We start from the raw sequence: 8,432 nt of genomic DNA, 5'->3' as shown, positions 1-8,432 counted from the left end.
ATATATATATATATATATATATATATATATATATATATATGAAGCATGAAAGAATAAATGAATGGATGAATAACCTACTTGGTCAGAAGTTTTTCAACTGCAAATTTCTGAAAACTGAATATAAATGGGACACTAGTAACTACTGTACCTGGAAGGATAAGGATCAAGCTGTACTTGGGTGTATTTTTCCTTAGCTTAGCCACCCATGAACTGGCTTCCGATTCTCTCTATTTCCTCTACAGATATATGCCCCACAAATGTGATGTTAGTCAGCTCTGGGGTTACATTCTTGGAGATTCTAATTCAAACTAAAAGAAGTACTTTGTTTCCCCTCCAATCTGGGAATTCCAGGTACTTGCCCAATAGGACCACCGTGAGTCCTATCCCACCCTTGTGGTCCGCCCCTCCAGACACCACAGAACTGGGACGAATCCCTCAGAGGAAGGGAGCGGGAGGCACAAATACCAGGAGAAGTAAGGAGGGGGACAGACTGGGCAGACAAAGCCAGCACATCCTCTAGAGAAGAATTATTAATAATGAAAATGGCCACAGTGTTTGTAACTGTGACTTATCATAGGCAGGTATCACCTGAGCCCTTCACACCATTTATCTCAAAGCCATCCCATATCCCTGCAGGTGCTAAGGATCAGAGCCATTAAGTGACCCAGCCAAGAACAAAGTAAATGATGGACAACCAAGAGGCAAACACTTAATGGACTCTAATGGAGAGAGTACAAATGCATTGAGGTGATTTAAACTTAGACCTGCCTGCTGATAGCATGCCTGACTGTTTTTTGCTTTTTCAAAAAAGGGAAGAAAGTCATCCCTGAATAAAATTTAGGAGTCTGTTGCTGACATACATTTTAATTTATAAATTTATGTTTTCATTGTGACTCTGGCAGGGAAATATTCTAGTTTTTCATATGACTTTATTCTTTTTAAGTTAAGGTGATTCATTAATCATATAACTGAACAACTTGGTCTTTATGGTTTTAAAAAATATAAGTTAAGTGTTTTTATTCAAGCAAATACAGAAATTAAGAAAAATCACTAAACCAGGCACGTGCCCTCCTTTGGGGTTTGGGAGATGTTGATGATATATGACTTTCATTTTAAAAATATATGCTTATACTAATCCACTCATAGAAAGGTAGTGTACCCAGTGGTTCAGAGCATGGGGTCTGGGGCCAGATCTAGGTTGGAATCCAGAATCCTAATCCTGTTTTACCAGCTGTGTGAGCTTGGAAAGATTATCTAACCATTCATTGTCTTGCTCTCCTCCTATGTGGAATGGAGATAAGAATGCGACCTTTGTTGTAGGGCTGCTGTGTGGATTACAATGCTTGCTTCCATCCATTAAAGATGTTGGCTAAATAGATTACCATCTATTTATTTATTTTATTAGTGCCCTGATTGCATTTGTATAGGGGATTTTTGTGGGCTCTTCATTATTGTTATACTCCTGGGTTTTTTGTTTTTTTGTTTTAGAGAGAGAGAGGACAGGTGTGAAGGGCAGAGGGTAAGGGAAGGAATCTTAATTTGGTTCCACGCCCAGTGCAGAGCCCCATGTGGGTTTGATCCCACTACCCTGAGATCATGACCTGAGCTAAAATCAAGAGTCAGGTGCTCAACTGACTGAGCTACCCAGGCGCCCCTGGTTTTTATCACAGATCCACATAAAAGAGGAAATAGGGGTGCCCCCCTCATTAGAGAGGCTGCATTTATTCCTTGATTCACAGTGGTGTCAGGGAATCATCTCATGGGTCTGGGCTGCTGAAGAAGTGAGTGTCCTTACAAACATCACCCATCTCACTCGATTGTATTCCACAGGGCTGAACTCTGCAGTCAAGACTGGTCATCAGCGAGAAGATGAAAATATGCCTTATGGTAAGGATACTGCCAGTCTCAAGAGTGAGGGAAAGGAAGAGGCGGAGTCTTCGGGCCAGAGCTTGTACTGCATCTGAGAAATGAGAAATGAGTTGGCAACTGGGGAACGAGCTCTCTTCCATCAAGAACGCCAGTTGCCAAAGTAAAATAAGGTAAGAGGAACCCTTACACTGACGATATGTTTCGAAGCTGGCAGATTGAATTTAAAGGACTTACTTTAAGTTAATCACGTGAGAATATTGAAGTCTAAATCATGAAAACTGACTATTCATTTGCAGTCATGTTTGCGTGTCAGTTACTTACTGAGAAGATAAAGGTCAGTTCTTTCTTCAGCGTTGGCTGAAAGTCGGTTGAGATCAGAGACTCAGGAGGAAATGAATAGAAGTAATGAAGCAAGACATACTTCTTCCCACATGCCAGCAGCTTTCTCAGGTTGCCAGTTGTGAGTAATGTGAAGCATATGCAAGCAGGCAGTTAACTCTATCAAGATGAGCCTAGCCCCAGAGGGAGTGGTGGTGAAGTTGAAACTCCCACCAGTGAGCTGTTCTCTTGTTCCAACATGTATTTAGGTATCACGTTTACCCTTCCCGCGGTCATAATTTTAATGGGTTTTGATTTCCTCATGCTCCCAAAACCTTGAGGGGGAAATATGATCATCCTGAATGGACTACTTACTTTTACCTATAAACTTGTGCTTTATTGGCTTAAAAAAAATGATGAACAACAACAAAAAAAGCCCAGAAGAGAAAAATTTGCATTCTGAAAAAGAAAAAAAAAATTGAACACATCTTTTGCTTTGAAATTTTTTCCCCTTGAGTTGAATACCCATGCTTCATAAATATTCACTCAAGTCTGTTTTGACAATCAGCCTATATGAAGAAGATTCTAAAACACAACCTGGAAGTTTTAAATTTCTTCCTCTTCCTCTTCTTCTTCTTCAGATTTATTTATTTCTAAGAGAGAGATAGAGCTTGAGCAGGAGGGATGGAGAGAGAGAGAATGTTAAGCAGATTCCATGCTGAGCATGGAGCCCAATGCCGGACTCCATCTCTTGACCCTGAGCTGAAACCAATAGTCAGTGGCTTAATCGACTGCACCACCCAGGTGCCCCCTGGAAGTTTTAAATATCTTCTATGAATGAAAAGGCTTCACTGTTCTCAGAGCACCCACAAATACACCTTTGAATTTTTTCACTTTTCTTTTTCTTTAACCTAGTCTGAGCCCTACCTCTTTCCCACACCCAAGAAATAAGAGTTCATTCAACATTCCAAATGCTCATGGCAATGAACTGGGGATTTCGATGGAGGGCAAATGAAGGAAGGGAAAACTCTTTTGCTCGTGGAGTTCACATTCTAAGATTGCAAAAGCTTAGTTTCTGAAAGAAACCACTGCTCAGGGTATTAGTCAAAAGAATTTTGGAAGATTCTTGGGAAGGGTCAGTATAACAGGGTTCTATGAAAATATTCCAATGATTGAATTTTAGGTTTAAAAAGCTATAAATATCAGGGTAGACCATGTACACATTTTTAAAAAACTTATCATTGATTTTTTTCTCCTCTATCCCATTTCTTCCAAACATGAATAATCTTGACTTAGGCTTCTGATGGGTTAAAAATATATTCTGACTAACATTAAGGCCTGAATTCCACCACAGTGCTCTTATATGAATAATGCCACCCCATCCCAAATTGAAGCATGGGAAATTTGCAATTCCCTCAGAGGATTGTAAATGAGCCCATTGTCAAGCTGCCAAAGTAAATTAACTGGATTTAAAATTTTCCATAATATCTATCAGAAATTCCAATGACTAGTAATTAAAGCAGTCCTTGCTCTCTTGTGACTCATGCGGTGTGACAAAACAGTCCTAATGTGTCACCTCTCTGCTTCTGCCTGTTTGATTATGTTGAGTTGGGCACCAGGTGGCTTATCCTGTAGGGCGTCTTACAGTCTATTAAATTCTAAATGTGAAATAGAAATAAAACTCAATAAATATTTTATGGTATGTGTGAATATATATTCCTCAAAGCCATCCCGGACCCTTAAGTTTTATACAAACAGCATTTTCTATAATAAAATAGTTTGTTATCATTATAGAAAAAAATTTAAAATACATAAGAGGGAAAAAGTACCCTCCATCCATTGCCCAGAGATAATCACTTCTAATATTATTTTTGTGTATTTAGGCCCTGAAATTTTGCTGTATATTCAGAAATAAATGTGATCATATGACCTATAAATTACACAAATGGATTTTAAATCATCTTTTTAAAAAGTGATATGGTAACATTACAGAATATTTGGAAAATAGAGAAAAAGATTATAATTAAAAGCAAAATATTAATAGTGGTTATCGCTGGGTTGGATTCTAGTTACTTATATCTTTTTCTCTCTGCATATTCTTATATATTTAAAGGTACACAATAGTGATTTTTTGGTATAATGAGCAGAAAAATACTTCAAATAATTTTGATGGATGATAAGATGTAGAGTGGCAAATGAGGGATAATACATTTACTTATCTTTCATAGAAAAACATCAACAATTCAGATCATTAAAAATGAATTTTAAAGAAATAAAAAAAATAAGTTTTCAGGTTACTTGGCTAAGAAACTGGTACCTACCCCCCCCCCTTTTTTTTTCCAGGAAACTGATTTTGTTTGTTGAAGGCAGAGGAGACAAGACAATTCTGATTTGGGGGCTTCTCCCTGTCCAGCGTTTAGCCACTGTTAGCAAGAACTGGAACCTGACTTCCACAGGTAGTCTTTTAAATGTTTTAAATGGTCATCAACCACAGCAAGTGAAGGATTCCAGCTGAACTCAGGGTTGAACAATGTGGCTCAAGAAGCACCTTTTCTGGAATTATGGAAAGCCACAAACAAACCCAGAAGTAGAAGAGAAATATTTGAGAAGGTCTAACTCTATAAATACTTCTTGTCAGGCTGGCGAATGCTTCTGACAACATATATTCAATTGCATTTCTAAGACTGGAACTCAAACTACATAAGTTAAGTCTCAAGAGCCCTTTCATATAGTCGGACTATTATGGAGTTTTGAAATTTTTGATTCATCTTGGAGTATTCTATTGAGTATTTTTTTTCCAAGAGAAGTACACGTGTAGACTTTTGGGGCATTTTAGTATTGGAGAATGTCTTTGTGGATGTTCCTCAGTCATAATCCTGTCCTTATAAACTCCATAGCCATTTCTCTAATGTGTTTTGCCAATTGGGGTTGCTAGGGAGACATCTTAATTCAGCATTTTTGGGGGTGTATTTGTAAACAATTGGTAATTACTACTTCATCTGTTGTCCATATTTTTTCCTCCTTATTTTTCAATCTCGGTCCATTAAACTCACATTTTGATTCTGATATTGAAAATAAAGGACTGGCTTGCCTTTCAATCCCTAAGCATTCATTAAGGATTTGTAGACAAAAAGATTATATGTGCAATAAGATACTATGTTATGCATATATCTATATAAGACATATCGGTTCTCATGTCCAGATAGAATAATCTCACCACCAACAGTGTGGGAGGGTTCCCCTTTCTCCACATCCTCACCAGCATCTGTCATTTCCTGACTTGTTGATTTTAGCCATTCTGACTGGTGTGAGGTGATATCTCATTGTGGTTTTGATTTGTATTTCCCTGATGCCGAGAGATATGGAATGCAAGCTGGTGCAACCACTCTGGAAAACAGCATGGAGGTTCCTCAAAATGTTGAAAATAGAACTGCCCTATGACCCAGCAATTGCACTACTGGGTATTTACCCTAAAGATACAAACATAGTGATCCGAAGGGGCATGTGCACCCGAATGTTTATAGCAACAATGTCCACAATAGCCAAACTATGGAAAGAACCTAGATGTCCATCAACAGATGAATGGATCAAGAAGATGTGGTATATATACACAATGGAATACTATGCAGCCATCAAAAGAAATGAAATCTTGCCATTTGTGACAACATGGATGGAGCTAGAGCATATCATGCTTAGCGAAATAAGTCAAGCAGAGAAAGACAACTATCATATGATCTCCCTGATATGAGGAAGTGGTAATGCAACATGGGGGCTTAAGTGGGTAGGAGAAGAATCAATGAAACAAGATGGGATTGGGAGGGAGACAAACCATAAGTGACTCTTAATCTCACAAAAGAAATTGAGGGTTGCTGGGGGGAGGGGGGTTGGGAGAAGGGGGGTGGGGTTATGGACATTGGGGAGGGTATGTGCTTTGGTGAGTGCTGTGAAGTGTGTAAACCCTGTGATTCACAGACCTGTACCCCTGGGGATAAAAATATATGTTTATAAAAAATAAAAAATTAAAAAAAAAAAGAATAGTCTCACCAACCATCAACTGAATAGCTTCAATAGGCTGTTTCAAAGACAGGCATCACTTATGCTGGTGGCCTCTAGCTGGGGTGGGTCTTCGGGGTCATGGTGAGACAAAAGTTTAAGGATTAGTCTTTGTGACTGGATGTTTCCTCTATTTATTGATAGAATTAATACCAAGATTGAGAGAAGTATTTTGCAGAAAAGTCCTGACTAATCAGAGTAGGAGAAACATGTGGCTTGGAATCTATTACTGTCCAAAAGGAATTCTTGAACATCATAAGTAAAGCAACAGCTGAGTGTGTGGGGTGAACACTGGGGACCACAGAAAACTTGGTCTAGTTACACGGTGGTAAGTGAGTTTTCTACTCAGGTCATAACACCATCACTTAATTGATTTAGCTTGTATCTCAGTAAACTCCCTGCATCTTCATATTGAAGTTATTTTATCAATTTTTAAAAAAATTTTTTTACTTGTGCCTTACTGCTTTTCATATAGCAGTTTTCTTCTCAGAAACACAAATATGATCCTTAAGAAATAACTTATTTTTAGGTTCTGAGTAAGTATTATCCTCTAATTGAAAAAAAAAATCTCTTTCTCCCTTTCCTTTGCAATCTGGGAGAGCTCATGTTGGTTTTCTGTATCACCAGCTCACTTTTCTGATGTGTGCATTCTGCTTTTTACTGCCAGAAAGGCATCTTTCAGTTCTGTCTCAGGCAGCTAAACCAAAATATCACAGATCTGGTGGCTTATAAATAACAGAAATTTATTGCTCATGGTTCTGGAGGTGGTTAATTCTGAGATCAGGTGCCGGCATGATCAGATGAGAGCCTCTTTCTGGGTCACAGGCTTCTTCTGTGTCCTCACAGGGCAGAAGAAGCAAGGGAGCTCTATGAGATGTCCTATAAGGGCACTAACCCCATCCATAAGGGTCCCATCCTTATGACCTGAACACCCTCCAAAAGCCCCATCTCCTAAGACCACCTTTGGATGTTAGGATTTCAACACAGGAATTTTGGGTGGACACAAACATTCAGACAGTAGAAGTTCTATTGTACTTTTGTTTCCTTGTAGGCCTTTATTATCTTAGCCAACTCCTTTTTCATTTACTTCTGATTTTCTTTTAATCTCAACTGGTTTTCTATGATTTTTGGCTCTTTTTCACTGAGGGAGTGTGTTTTTGCAATCTACTAAGGATACCGAAACAATTCAGAAGGTGTTTGCCTCATATGGTATGTATTTAAAAAAAATTCAATCTTACTCTGAATCTTGAGGACAGAAGCTCCATGCAGCTCTTAAATTCATAGCTGAGACAGCAGAACTCTAGATTCAATGTCTGTCCACAGCCAGGGTGTGGATGCCCTGGGTGTGACTCCTGGCCATATGGATGCTGGTGGAACTGCCTCTTAGATCTACAGCTGGGGGGTCAAATACACATGTACATCTTCCAACCCAATTTCCAAGCTTTGGCATATTCATGTAGTTCCAGGGTGCTCTGTGATATGGAGATGGGATTTTTTTCCCCCTGATCCTACTTCCTTTCAACTAGATACTCTGAGCAAATAAAATACAAGAAAATATGAGATACACTAATACCAAACTTTCTGTTTCTGTCTGAACAACAGCACTTGAGGGAAGAACACTTCCTGGTGCCAACTTGTCTCCCCCTACTTTATACCTTCTTGAATCTAGCAGCTGCAGCTTCTGAAAGGATAGATAAGTAAGGGTTGGGTAGCCCACCCACTCTGGCTGCTCCCCACCATGAGCTGTAGGTATGGCTGCCTCCAGCAGAGGGTAATGTCTGGGGGGTGGGGTTGCTCATTTCAGAACCAATGGTTTAATAAAAGTATGGAAACTTTCCCCCTGCCATTCAGATGTCTATTCCAGTAGTCCTTCTGATACAAAAAGACTAAACCTTTCCAACATTAAAAATAGGTAAATGCCATAGATGAAATCCAATTTAAAGTTGGCTATATGATTACTGAGTCTTTGAGATTGTGTTATTCCTGTGCTGCGTCTCTTGGTTGATAATCTTTTGTAAAGGTAATTTGTAATAATTATTCAATGATTTGAAACAGGACTTATTTCCAATATGTTCATGTTGCATTTCTAGATATGACAGAAAGGCATGATTTTTCATTTGCTAAGGCAAATGACTTGATGCTAAAGGTCACAGTAAAAATACTTTAACATTGGTGAAAATTGCAGTTTATAG

Source organism: Mustela nigripes, chromosome 5 (genome assembly GCF_022355385.1).
Source record: "Mustela nigripes isolate SB6536 chromosome 5, MUSNIG.SB6536, whole genome shotgun sequence".
NCBI classification, from domain to species: domain Eukaryota; kingdom Metazoa; phylum Chordata; class Mammalia; order Carnivora; family Mustelidae; genus Mustela; species Mustela nigripes.
This window is presented reverse-complemented; position numbering follows the sequence as displayed.